This window comes from Crotalus tigris, unplaced genomic scaffold (genome assembly GCF_016545835.1).
Source record: "Crotalus tigris isolate CLP2741 ecotype Arizona unplaced genomic scaffold, ASM1654583v1 scf7180000023598.3388751, whole genome shotgun sequence".
In the NCBI taxonomy this organism is placed as follows: domain Eukaryota; kingdom Metazoa; phylum Chordata; class Lepidosauria; order Squamata; family Viperidae; genus Crotalus; species Crotalus tigris.
This window is the reverse complement of record NW_024100068.1, coordinates 1204787-1218601: the sequence shown is the minus strand read 5'-3', so window position 1 is coordinate 1218601 and position 13815 is coordinate 1204787. Positions and strand designations below refer to the sequence as shown.

General features: G+C 37.0%; 1 protein-coding gene and 1 non-coding gene across 2 annotated transcripts in view; one reads left to right on the top strand and one right to left on the bottom strand.

Annotated features, from left to right (window-relative positions):
• Positions 1-13815, top strand: part of SYT16 (synaptotagmin 16) — a 103155-nt gene that overhangs the window by 25173 nt on the left and 64167 nt on the right.
• LOC120297206 lies at positions 7713-7819 on the bottom strand. Its single transcript, XR_005553726.1, has one exon. It is a non-coding gene; the product is annotated as a U6 spliceosomal RNA (small nuclear RNA).

Genomic DNA, 13815 nt, shown 5'->3' with positions numbered 1-13815 from the left:
CTTATTTCTTATATCTTGCTTCACTAATATTCAGCTTGGGATTCCTTTGAAACTGGCAGAAGAAAATATTGGCATTTTCAGGAATGGGGTATTACAGGGGTCCCCAACCCTTCAGAACAGGGCCACGGAAATGGTGGGCAAGTGCGCTCACACGTGTGCAGTGCACACGTGTGCGTGAAACCATTCCCTCTCCCTCCCCGCCACTGATGCCTCTATGGTCTGCCAAGCTGGAAAGGTTGGAGACCGCTGGTGTATTAGACTCGACTATATTGTTCAGTACCGAATGTGAGTGTGTGATTGAATATAGTCAAAATAATCACACAATTCAGTATCTGTTGTTGTAACATTCTAAAAATATTTCATAACTATCACTGGGTTTCCTCCCTAAGGAACATGTTTTGGGTAAAGCACACAATTTCATGTAGCAAATAGGGGTGACATTTGAGGAATGTCAAGGTCTGGATATTTGGCCTGATGATGCCAGTAGTCAGCACCACTAGGTAGCTCAGACTCTAAAAATCAACCCTCTCAGGAAAACTAGGACTATACTTTATGGAGAAGGGCTATAATAACAGAAAATGAAAATCTTATTATGCTTCTTCTCCACGCTTTCTTATATTCTAGTGAATTAGGGAGGCATTTGCCTCATCGACTTCCAAATATTATCTTGCTTCCCAAGTCATAAAGTATGTTTCATCCCTTGTTACCTAGGTAATACTTATTATTATTTTATACAATAATAATAATAAAACCAGAAGTCACTCTTCTCTGGCCCATGTACACTAATGTCTTCATAGAACTGATGTTATATGTTAGCCCTATTATAGTCGCTGGTGTTTGGTTATCTTCCCCCCACCCCCGGGATAGTCTCCACTCACTTTATTTATATACACTCAAACAGTTTGTGCTTGATGTAATTTAGTGCTGCACAAATATTTGAAAGGGATGCTTCGTGAAACATGCCCGTATTGGTCAATACTTTCCCTCAAACATCAGAGCAGTCATATCCTTTGGAAAGCTTGCATGGCTTCTTGAAAAACTCTCCCCAATTGTCTCTACTTGTGTATGTGTGCTTAGAGAAGACTTCTCCTGCAATCAAGTGAAGAGGCTGTGCATTCTGGCATATACATATGCTACTAGAAGCAACCTTTGAAGCAGCTTTTGAACCTTCCTAAAGATGTATATTCTCTCTCTAACCCTTTGAAAAAAAGATTTGCTTATGTTGATACCCGTGTGTGTGTGTGTGTGTGTGTGTGTGTGTGTGTGTGTGTGTATGTGTCTTCTCTACCACACGCTTTGAAAGATGCTTTGATAATGTTGATACCCTGCAGTATATTTCCTTTTCTTGGACAGGAAGATGTGATTGCCTCTGAAGATTGGAATGATTCAGTAGAAACTTCCATATGCAGATACTGCAATCCCAGATATATACTTTTTGGGAAATAAGTCCCATTGAAAGCTAATTAAGAGAGCAGAATATATTCTATTCATGAGAATCACATGAAAGCTAGCTTAAAATGCTGAAGACCATACAGAAATAGAGAATGCTGAGGAGATTAATAATAATAATAATAATAATAATGTGCAAAACATATCAAGAAACTGCAGCTTCCTGGAATAACTCCAGCAATGTTACAAAAAACTGCACTACTCGGAACATCTTATATTTTAAGGAGATACCTGATTGACACCTAGGATGCTGGTAGCAACTGAAGTGTCAACCATAAGCGCCATCCAGTTTGAATGTTCAGTTGACTGAGGTTCATGTTTAATGAATAAAAGATAATAATAATAATAATAATAATAATAATAATAATAATAATAATAATATAAAGTTGGAAGGGACCTTGGAGGTCATCTAGTCCATCACCCTGCTCAGACAGGAAACCCTGTACCATTTCAGACAAATGGCTGTCCAGTCTCTTCTTAAAACTTCCAGTGTTGGAGCATTCACAGCTTCTGGAAGCAGGTTGTTCCACTGATTAATTGTTCTAACTATTAGGAAATTTCTCCTTAGTTCTAGGTTGCTTCTCTCCTTGGTTAGTTTCCATCCATTGCTTCTTGTCTTGCCTTCAGGTGCTTTGGAAAATAGCTTGACTCCCCCTTCTTTGTGGCAACCCCTGAGATATTGGAACACTGCTATCATGTCGCCCCTCGTCCTTCTCCCCATTAAACTAGACATACCCAATTCCAGCAACTGTTCCTTATATGTTTTAGCCTCAAGTCCCAAGTTGCTCTTCTCTGCACTCTTTCTAGAGTCTCAACAACTTTTTTACATCGTGGTGACCAAAACTGGATGCAGTATTCCAAGTGTGGCCTTACCAAGGCATTGTAAAGTGGTATTAATACTTCACGTGATCTTGATTCTATCCCTCTGTTAATGAAGCCTAGCACAGTGTTGGCTTTTTTGGCAGCTGCAGCATACTGCTGGCTCATATTTAAGTGATTGTCAACTAGGATTCTAGATTATAGAATCACATATAATTTTCTTGCTTTATCTTAGCAGCAGATTGTTCCTGCTTCTCATCTTAAAACCTCAAGGAAAAACAAACTGATAAAGGAGAATTAAATACAACAACAACAAACTTCCTGTACACCTCTGTCAAGTAGCTTTTGATATTTTCACAGGACAAATGTAACGTAATCAGGTTCTGCCTCTTCTTTAAGTAAGCTGAAGACTCCTGCAAGCCTTCGGCTATTAAGGAAACAATAAAGAAACTCTCACCCAGGTTTATTTTTATACTTTTCGGTTTGAATTGTGTTCTGGGACTAGTTAAAACCATCCACAATTGTGTCAAAGGGCTTCTTGATGCTAATGTATATGTCAACCATTAACTAAATATTAAAACTTGTCTCTTTTCTGTTAGTGCTTTTAAATGTCAAGCTGTTATTTTTTAAAAAATCTTTATGACAATTGTCTCATAAATCTTTGCCCTTTTTACTATTAGGCTTATTATTTTTTAAAAAAATCAAACATCCTTTCACGAAAGGCATGGTTACCCAGGTAACATCATTTTGCTTCCCGTTCAACAGAACAGTTAGAATTTCATGGGTTCAGCGCACGTGTCAACCCATCTGAGCCCAGAAAAAGCAATGAGTTCGCCTTCAGAGCACTATAAAAAGGTCTGTTGCCAAGGTGCATCTGTAAGATTAAATGAATGTCTTGTGGATTGATTTCCTATTCGTTCTTCTGAAGGTATTGAAGGCTCACTCTGGCCTTCCTCCAAAAGAGACAGATGTGGTGTATAAATGATTGCATTTATCTTTCCTTGCTTTCTGAAATTTGAAAGAAAGCCAAATCTCTTGCCAGTTTTTTTTCCTTGTTAATTTCAGTAGCTAAAAGCTGGCCAAAGAAGTATAACTCCCACAGTTTGTATGATTTTGTTTATATATTTTTATTCTTAAGCTCAACTTGTTCCTTCAACGAAAGTTCCCATGTAGTCTTCTGTTCATGCAACTCACTTAGGAGCTGACTTGTGGTTTCAGCAGCTAGAAGCTAGATTCTTTATGTAACTTGAGGAAGATATCATGGTGAGCTTATGAGGCCTGTGACTGCTAACCATTAAGTATGTTCTTGCTTACTATATCTGCATGCTGATTGCTCTCTTAGCCACTCAAGGTTAATATTTACCTCAGCATCTTCTTAAAAGGGCACTACAAGCACTGGTTTGATATTTGTAATGGAACAATGCTTGCACACACAGGTAGGGACATGGTAGATTGGCTTCTCTGAGTTCCTCAAGCAGTGTTTCTAAGCCCATCCCTAAGTCCATGATAGCTACAGTGACAATTTAATAGAATAACAGAGTTAAAAGGGACCTTGGAGGTCTTCTAGTCTAACCCTCTGCAGAAGCAGGAGCCCCTATACCATTCTAGACAAGTAGCTGTCCAGTCTCTTCTTAAAAGCATCCAGTGAGGGGGCACCCACAATTTCTGAAAGCAAATCATTCTACTGGTTAGGAAATTTCTTCTTAGTTCTAAGTTACTTCTGTCCTTGATTAGTTTCCATCCATTGTTTCTTGTATTGCCTGCTGGTGCTTTGGAAATAGGTTGACCCCCCTCTTCTTTGTGGTAGCCTCTCAAATATTGGAACACTGCTATCATGTCACCCTCAGCTCTTCTTTTCACTAAACTAAACAAACCCAATTCCAGCAATCGTCCTTCATATGTTTTAGCCTCCCGCACCCTAATAACTTTCTCAATAAGGGAATGGGAAAATTCCCATGTTCTAGACATGTGACTAGATAATTTTGGGAGTTGGACTCCATGTATCTTAAAGTTGCTAAGATTGACAAACACCCTTTTAGACTCCGTTTCTGAAGCTAGCAGGATGGCTGGGATGTGTGGTAGGCTTCTTTTCAATATGAGATTGCTGGTTTCAGAGGATATACTACAAATTAAGATAAGGAGTTAATTGAAAATGGAAGGCTGTGGGAGAAAAGGAAATGGAAAATCTCATGATTCATGTACACTTTAATCTTCCAGGAGTGAAAACATATTTAAATATACTCATAATAAAGATAAAACAAAGACTAAGCATGCCAAGAAATAACCCAAAATAATTTCATTTTTTAAAAAAGATCTTAATTCTCATGTAGCTCCACCTTTCCTTAGATGCCTATTTTCTTCTGATACGTCAAGCCTTCTCTATGGTGAGCTTCATTTCTGACTGGATAGAAGTCAATCTGGGAAGCCAGCTATCTAGTTATGATAGAAGGGAAAAGAATAAAGACCAAAATTTAACAGCCCCCCTCCCAATTTAAAAGCTCACCTGAAAGAGAGGAATGCCTTAGTGCAGGGGTGTCAAACTGCCAGCCCGCAGGCCGGTTGCATCATATGGAGGCCACACCCACCCAAACTCCAGAGAGTTTGACACTCGTGCCTTAGTGCTTCTGATTCGTCACTCTGGTGTTGAGTTTCCTGAGCTTTGCTGACTTCTGCTCACTGTCTAGAGTGACAGGTTTAGTTTTGATAGATTGACTCTTGAGATACTTTCTTTCCCCCTGTCATGCAAATAAAATACAGAAAGAAAAAAGCATTGATTCTTGTATTGATTTAAGGGTGTTCTATTTCGGCTGTCAGTGCATGTGGAAGCCATGAAAGGCTGAAGCAAGGAAGGTAAGATATAGTAAATGCAGACATGAAAAATGTCAAATTGGACCCAAATGCTGCATTTAGTCATGCAAAATGGTGCTTGTTGACCCAAAAAGCAGACCCTGCACCTGTGGGAAAAATGTGATGATGATGATGATGATAAAATTATTTATGTTTGTAATAATGAGTGGAGCTTGAAATAATTTGCCCTTGAGTGTTATGCTCATTTTGTTGTCTTTCACTCCTACTTTTTTCAAATGGAATAAATCTATCTGAAAGTCATATTTCTGGAGTTGAACATCCAGGATTTTCACTTTCTTCCTTTCTTCTGGTATTGGACTAACCCTGGTGCCCTATGTAGCTGATAAACCAAAAAAGCAAGAACCATATGAATTTCACAAGCATTTTTAAAGCTAGTCTTGGGAATAACTAAAAACTATAAGGGTAAATTCTCAGCCAGAATTATAGTAAATTAATTAAGCCAGGGTTTTTTTTTTAAATTCCCCATAGCTCTCATATCTGGACTGTGTTGGCTCTTTTCATATAAACTACATTTGTGCCAGCATCTATAAAAACCTAAGTTGGCTAGCCTGTTTTAGAGCTCTGAAGAGCTGACAGGTTTGGCAACAATCTAGTTCAAGGGCACTTCCTCTGGCCACACAATTCCCTCCTTCCCATAAAAAACTTTTTAAATCAATAAATCCTGAAATCAGCAGTTCATTTTTATCTGTTATCAGCAAAAAGTCTATAAAGGATTTCCAGTTTTTTATAAAAGTAATTGTAGTTCTCTCCTTGATCAAACCAATTTAATCATTTCTGCAAACTCAGCCATCTTCACAATCCTTTCTGCCATTACTGGTGTTTCTGCAGACTTCTATCTTTGTGCTCATAATATCCTCTCTACAGTTATCATACATAAAACCAATCTTTGTATCACCACAGTTTGTATTTCTATCCAGTATGTTTTTGCTTTTTTTTTTCAAAGATAATTTTTATTAAATTTTTGAAATTTTACAAAAACAAAACAATCTTCCCCCCAACCTCCCCAACCCTCCCAGTCCCTCCCCTGACCTTCCCAGAGCTGAATATAGGCTTAATTAAAATTTCATCAAAAAATCTTAAAAAAAGATATAAACCATAAATGAATCTAACATTAGTTAGAAATCTAAATACATTAATTAGAAAAATTATAAAATAATTAACAATAGTATATATATATATATATATATATATATATATAAAACATGAATACAAAAAATAAATATTTAGAAAGGAAAAGAATAAAAAAAGGAAAAAAGAAGAACAAAAAAAGAAAAAAAAACAAAATATTCCATTTTAAATATAAATTGTTAAAAAACTAAGTAATATTTTTTTATATCCAACTTATGTTGTATAAAATCTATCCATTTTTTCCATACCGCAACATACTTCTCTTGCGATTGATCCTTCAAGAAAGCCGAAATCTTTGCCATTTCCGCCAAATAAGAAACTTTAAGAAACCACTCTTGCAAAGTAGGCAAAGATTCCTTCTTCCAACATTGCCCTACTAACAACCTTGCGGCTGTAATTAAATTTAACATCAATGTAATCTCCTTAGTATCACAATCAATAACGATACCTAACAAAAACAATTGTGGGGTAAATTTTACCCTCCTTCTAAAAATTCTTTGAATATTCCACCATATCTTAATCCAAAAGGCTTTTATATTTTTACACGACCACCAGATATGATAATAAGTAGCATCCAAACATCCACATCTCCAACATTTAGGCTGTAAGTCAGGATACATACGAGACATTTTTTGTGGATCAAGGTGCCATCTGTAAAACATTTTATAAAAATTCTCCCTTAAATTCTGGGCTTGTGTAAATTTAACATTTCTCACCCAAATAGTTTCCCAAGTATCTAATAAAACTGGTTCACCAAAATTTTGTGCCCATTTAATCATACATTCTTTAACTAATTCTGCTTCTGAATCCAATTCTACTAACACCCCATAAATTCTCTTAATGTGAGTTCGTCTTTGATCTTTTACTTGTTTAAAAAAATTCTCATCTTCTCTAAGCAAACCCACATTACAATCTACCTTCCATCTATCCACAATTTGTCTGTACTGAAACCATGAATATATAATATTTTCTTGTGCTAAATCTTCCAAAGATTTTAACTGCCAATTTTTACCATCCCATCTAAGTAATTGTGCATAAGAAACACTATCCATCTTAACTCCTCTCCTTATCCCCTCTATCGCATGCCATGGTATGGCCCATAATGGAATTTTAGAATCAGTTCTATAATATTTCCTCCAGACCCGAAGTAAAGAAATCCTTATAATATGAGATTTAAAAACCCTGTCAACCTTTTTATTAAAAATTAAATAGGCATGCCATCCAAAAAGTAAATCCCAACCCTCCAAGAGGAGTATTTCTACATTTGTTAAGTTAACCCAATCACTAATTAATGTTAAAACCACAGCATCATAATACAATTTCAAGTTCGGTACCTTGAGTCCACCTCTCTCACGAGTATCTTGTATAATTTTAAGTTTTACTCTTGGTTTTTTCCCTGCCCAGATAAATTTGTTGATACCTTTCTGCCATTCATTTAAATTAACCTCAAAAATATGGAACGCTTCACGAATTTGCGTGTCATCCTTGCGCAGGGGCCATGCTAATCTTCTCTGTATCGTTCCAATTTTAGTATATGTGCTGCCGAAGCGAGCACGCAGTATGTTTTTCACAAGCCCACTCTGTATGATAAATGTCTCTAGATGTTTTGCACATTTCCAACAGTGATTAGAAGTACCGTAAATGCCGGCGTATAAGGCGACTTCCGCGAGCGCTGAAATCGGCGCCAAAGACGGGGGTCGTCTTATACGCCGAGTCGTCTTATACGCCGGAAATACTGGTAGTTTCCAGCGTATAAGACGACGTTCTAGGAATGCGGCCCGGCTATAAAGACGGGGGTCGTCTTATACGCCGGGTCGCCTTGTACGCCGGCATTTACGGTACCTTTATACATTAGACATTTTTTAATTTATTTTTTTTTAAATTATGAGACAATGTGAATTTCAGATCTTTTAACCACATGGATCTGAGACAGATTTGGATTTCAGGAATGTACTTGCTACTTAGATGTTCTGTGTTCATAAATGCACATTTTCTGTTCAAAATAATATACTTCTCTACCTCCCACAAGATTTGTAGATTGTTCAGATGTATCTATAAAACTCCTTTGATATTATATGATGCTATATATCACGGGTGTCAAACTCACCACATCACGTGATGTGTTGCGACGTATCACAACTCTTTTTGCATTGCTGGCAATGGGGTGGGCATGGCTTCGGTATGATGAAAGTGGTCCGCGGGCTGGCACTTTGACACCCCTGCTATATATGATTAGTCTAATACTGAAGAGTAGAAAACTGATATGGATTATGAAAGTCAATGGCTTTTCACATGAATGCAGTATTTCAAGCAAATAAGCTCACATTTGCAGTTGAACAGTGGTGGAGGAGGGTTGTGGCACCACATTGAGGTTTTCCATTCATGTTGAAAAGTGTAATAGGATGCACATCTTGGTTTAAATTGTCTTGTCTTGTCTGGGTTTGGCATTCTGAATGAGATTGGTGCTTCTGGGATTCACACACTTCTAGCTTTCAGCTATCTTGAACCTGAAGAGTGAGCCTTGCTTCTAAATTGCCCCACCCAGAATAAATGTCTATGGAGATTCTCAGTCATCCAGGTCATAGTTATCCCAAAGATGCTTTTTCACGAGGAATTCCCCACCATCTGATCAGAGCTGAAGAAGCTTCTTGGATGAGAAGCAAAACGTCTTCAAAGAAAAACAAGAAAGTCCAGTTGCCTCGTGAAAAAGCATCTTTGGGATACCCACCCAGAATAATTTTGTGACTGAGAAAGATTTGGAAGAGAGGTAAAGTCTGTTCTGAAATGTTGTAATCCCCCCCCACCGTCAGGTTCTCTCTTAAATATAGATACACCAGATGTATTTTGTAAGTGGTACTCGTGGGAGGAAAAGAAACTAAATCTTTGCAAAAGTAATTTAGCCTTCTGTACTTTTTCTTCTGCATGGCAAATTGATGATTAGATGATAAATACCCTGATTTGAGAATGACATTGTTCTGTCCACAAAGAGCACAGCGCAGCTGTCATTTCTTTTAGAAATGCACTGAAAACACATGTAGTTCCTTGGCCTTAGAACCTCAGAAATAAGAAATAATATAGCTTTTGGGTGAAGTAATGAATGGCAAAGATCTGGACAATTATATTTGCAAGTGAAAGCCTTTCATTTTGCATTTTCTGTTGTAAATGTAAAGGAAGGGGATGTCTCTCTGGTGGCTGAAACATATTTATGGTGACTGCAAGTATCTTGAGTCTAAGCAAGGAGGAAAATTATACTGTTGCTGTGGAAGACTTTAGTAAACAATAATTTACAGTTCTTTCCACTGGGCAGATTTTGTCAGCAAAAATAATCCCTCTAGTACAGAAACAGCTAATAATTTGATCAACAGCATGATGTGTCAGTGCTCTTCCAAAACACGTTGTTACTTGGATTAGAGCTATTGTGAACAACTATCTTGTAATGGAGAAACATGTTATGCTAGTTTTTCTGCTGTCCATCTGGCTAACATTCCTTGGCTATTTGTCATATGTTTATAGACCCACAAGCTTCCTCCTTCTTCTGGATAAATTGCCACTCCCAGTTCTAAACTTTGCCATTCAAGGTTTGCAAAGAACTCCAAAATATCTCACAGGTGCGAACCTATCATGGGAACCCAAATTTGTAATCTAATAAAAGTTTCCTTAATCACATAATCAGCACTGGGATGATACAATGAAACATCTATATTAACTAATTAATTAAAGTTTGGAGTTTGAAGCTTAACTTTCCTATGAGGCATAAGGGAAATCAGGTAAGTAGTTCTGGTCTATATGATTGTATAGTCTAAAGTTGGTTTTCCTATCATGCTAGCCTTGTTTTGTGATTTCTTTTGCAAACAAATCATTTGGCAGAAATGTTTTGTACTTCTTTGTATTAGATGATATTCAAAGACTTGCGGTAGAAGCTGTGGCTATTAGTGTAGATAAGTGAGAATGTGGTTCCTTTGATTCCCATGGTCTATTGCAGCTCCAGGCTTTTCACTTATCATCTGGTAAAGAAAAAAACCCTAGCATTTGTCTGGCTTTTTTTGCTTTGAAATATCACATTGGTCTTCTTCTAACTTTATTAGCTTTTTCACTATTAGAACATTTTACTTTGGGGAGAAGAAAGACGTAGAGGGACCATTTTACCAGCTAATGTGTCAATTTAATTTCTACATCTTTTCCCCTGTTCTCAGCTTGTTCTCTCATTTGGTCAGACATCAGTTCAAATTCTCTCTCAGTTGGTTCCTTCTCTTTCTCTTTATACTAAATTTGAGAAGCAGAGGTAGAGAACATTCTTATATGAGAAAGGTATAGTAATTTCACAAAATGGGTGCCAAGGAGGCCCAGATCGTGCCACAGCATGGTATATATTTTTCTGGAGTTGAAGTCCACAAGTCTTAAAGTTTCCAAGGTTGGATATCCCTGTTTTAAACCAAAGCAAACAAACGTTTTGTTTGTGAACATTTTGTGTTCACTGATCTTGAAACAGGGGTAACAGCATTGAAATAGATCCTTGCTGAACTCTGTCTCAAAGTTTTTCAAGGCTCCAATTCTACTGTTTTTAATGTTGGCTAACTTCACCCTGAGTGAGTAGAAGAACTTCAAGCAATAGCTTTGGCACATTGGGCAATAGACTGGGATCTATTAAGACCTAAAAAAGTTAATACTAGTGATAGGTTTTGACAGAAAGCTTTACAATTAAGGAGCGCGAAATTTATGAGGGTGCATATAAATAATTGTGTTATTTTTCCTACCTGCTTCTCCCAAAATAACTGTTGTAATCAGTGTGCAATCCCTGCCAAAACAAAACAAATCAAAATCCAGAGAACAGAAAGAGTGCCTGGAGTGCAAGTGTTAAGTACATGTTGGTCTACTTTGTTTTATGTCACCGTTGATTAAGCATGTGTCCTGAAGGGAGACATAAATAATTGTAGGTCAAGGGGAAACAAGATTTGCAAGATGCCCTGTTTCATCTGGGCCTGTGGCCTGTGCATGGAAGCTGAATAACTGCTAAAAGTAGAGGGCTGATTAAATATCAGACTCTTGTTGGCAGCACATTGTATCTCCCTGGAGTTATGGAGGTTCTGTACGTTGCCAAGGAAACACACATAACCTTGAGAGGAAAGGTTTAGATTTATATCATCTGGAGTAGCATTTGGATCAATCTGCAAGCCAACTTGTGATTGCAAGTTGAGTGAATGAAGATGAAAAGCTACAATATGTTACTCTTTAGAGAGCATTTTGTTGTCTAATAGAACAGCATTTGCAAATAAACCCAGCTATTATTGTTTATTTCTTTCAAGTCAATTTGCTAATTGCAGATAAGCCAACGTAAAAAAAAAGAGCTAAGACATTATCCTCGTTCTTATTTCTTGAGGAAAATGATCCAAAACTACATAATTTTAACCTTCAGTGTATTACTGTATGTTTGTCTATTTCTATTTTGAAAGTTACAGTGGGAATCAAAGTGCATGACAATTTTTTTTTAAACTATAGTCATAGAAAAAGACCAAAGAAAGACTCCAAGTTTGCATTAAGTTTCCAGCCAGGCTGCTCAAAACTATTATTATTACCTAGTTAACATATTAATTTATAGTTTTTCACATTGTATAATAAGCACACACATCTAATTTATATTCCAAAGTAGAGCTCTTGTGCATGTACTTGTGTGAATGGATAAAAGATGGAACATTTAGGCTCACTCAAAGTAAGCCATCCAGTAAGGAAGAGTTGTTCTGGAAGCATGTGAAAATTGCCGTTTTTAGCATGCAATATGTGGAAAAATATGCAGACTTTTAAGAAGACAAAATAAAATATGGATTGCAAGAGATGAAGAATAGTTTTCAGATCAAGATGCAGACCGTTTATGGACTGAATCAGTAAATGCACTCAATTGAAAATAGGAGACATGAGAAGAAAACTAAAATAGAACTGGTTTAGATTGTTGCAAGTTGTAAAATTGATCAGAACTGTAATACTTTATATTCACCACAATAATGAGGAACTCTGCAACTGGTATTTGGAGACAAAATATCAATTTCCCATCACAGACAAAACATTAACAGTTTTCCCTCTCAGAGGAAACATTAACACTAATCACCCTCAGAATACTTGACTTTCATGAATTTATTCAGATACTTCTTAAATCCATCAACTAGATTCCACAAATAATGGGATTTTGGACCCTTAAAAGCTTGCATGCTGCTTTGTAAATTTTCAGTTGATGTACCAGTTCAATGTAGATTTTGGATTATTGATTTTGGGTTCAAAATCTATTATCACCATTTAGTTAAGTAACAATGAAAGGGAACTAAAATCTGGTGTATGTTTTCTTTGCATCTTTGAAATTCCAAACATAATATAAGTGTTAATTCTTTTCTAAGCTAGATAATTGATTTCTGGAATTTATTTCTTCATAGTGAAAGCAGAGAGCAGCTATTATTCTAACCTGCAGATTAAGGACCTGTCTGGATTCTATAGATATCTCAGGAGAACGATAAGGGCCATTTTACTTGAGCAGATGGCAGCTGTGCGGAAGCTTCCTAGCAATGATGTACATAATTTTCATTAAGTCAAAATATTTCATCAGTATGTTGTCATAGGAACAAAGATATTGCACTCATGTCTCTTTGAGGGAAAAATGTAAGAAACATTCCAGATGGATATTGGAGTTGGCTGCCTGCCAGGATGTACCTCACAATCTTAGTTTTGAGAAGGAGCAAAATACATGGATGGTCCAAGAGGGATCTGAAAGTACATCAGGGGAATGTATCTGGGGGGGGGGAGTCAGTTTTCAGATGAATGGAACAAGTGAGTCCCCCTCCCCCACTATATCTGCTTTATGCTCTTGCAGCAAATATAATCAAAATCTTATGATACTTTGAAAGGCTAAACAGATTTATTTATTGCGACATAAGCTTTTGTGGACTTGAGCCTGTTTTGGCAGATGCACAGTGTTAAAGTCAGTTAGCAGAGTTGCTATGTGTGTTACATATCTCACTCCTGTTCTCTCTCCCTCTGTGTGTATATGTGAGAGGTTCTATAAAGAGAGCAAAAGGCCATTGGATATAAAAGGCAGCTGTCACTTCCTAGAGCCCAAATGTGTGCAAAATAAAACAAGTGATTGTTCATATTGGCAGGAAGCAACGATGGAATTCAGGGTCCAATTTAAACCCAAACTGAATATAATGTGAGTAAATGGAAAATGTTGTAATTAATGGATTGTGGTGGGCTAAGTGGTGAGTGCTAAGCATTCATTCTCCGTAAACCTGAGGCAACTGAAGCTTCTCTGCATCTGTGTTTTTTCCAATGTGATGATTACAGTTAAACACAGAAAAAAGGGGAGAAGGGGGAGAAAAGAATACAGTAAAAATAAAAACTATTCAGGATTCAGAGATTATTAAAGTTGTTATAAAAGAGCAATTTATAATCCAACAGGCTTTCCAACATAAGAAGAGTTGGGGCAAGGGGCTGCTTACTTCTAAACCTGGATTTAAAAAAATGCAAGTGCTGTGTTCCTCTAACACAGTGGTTCTCAACCTGTGGCTTGCA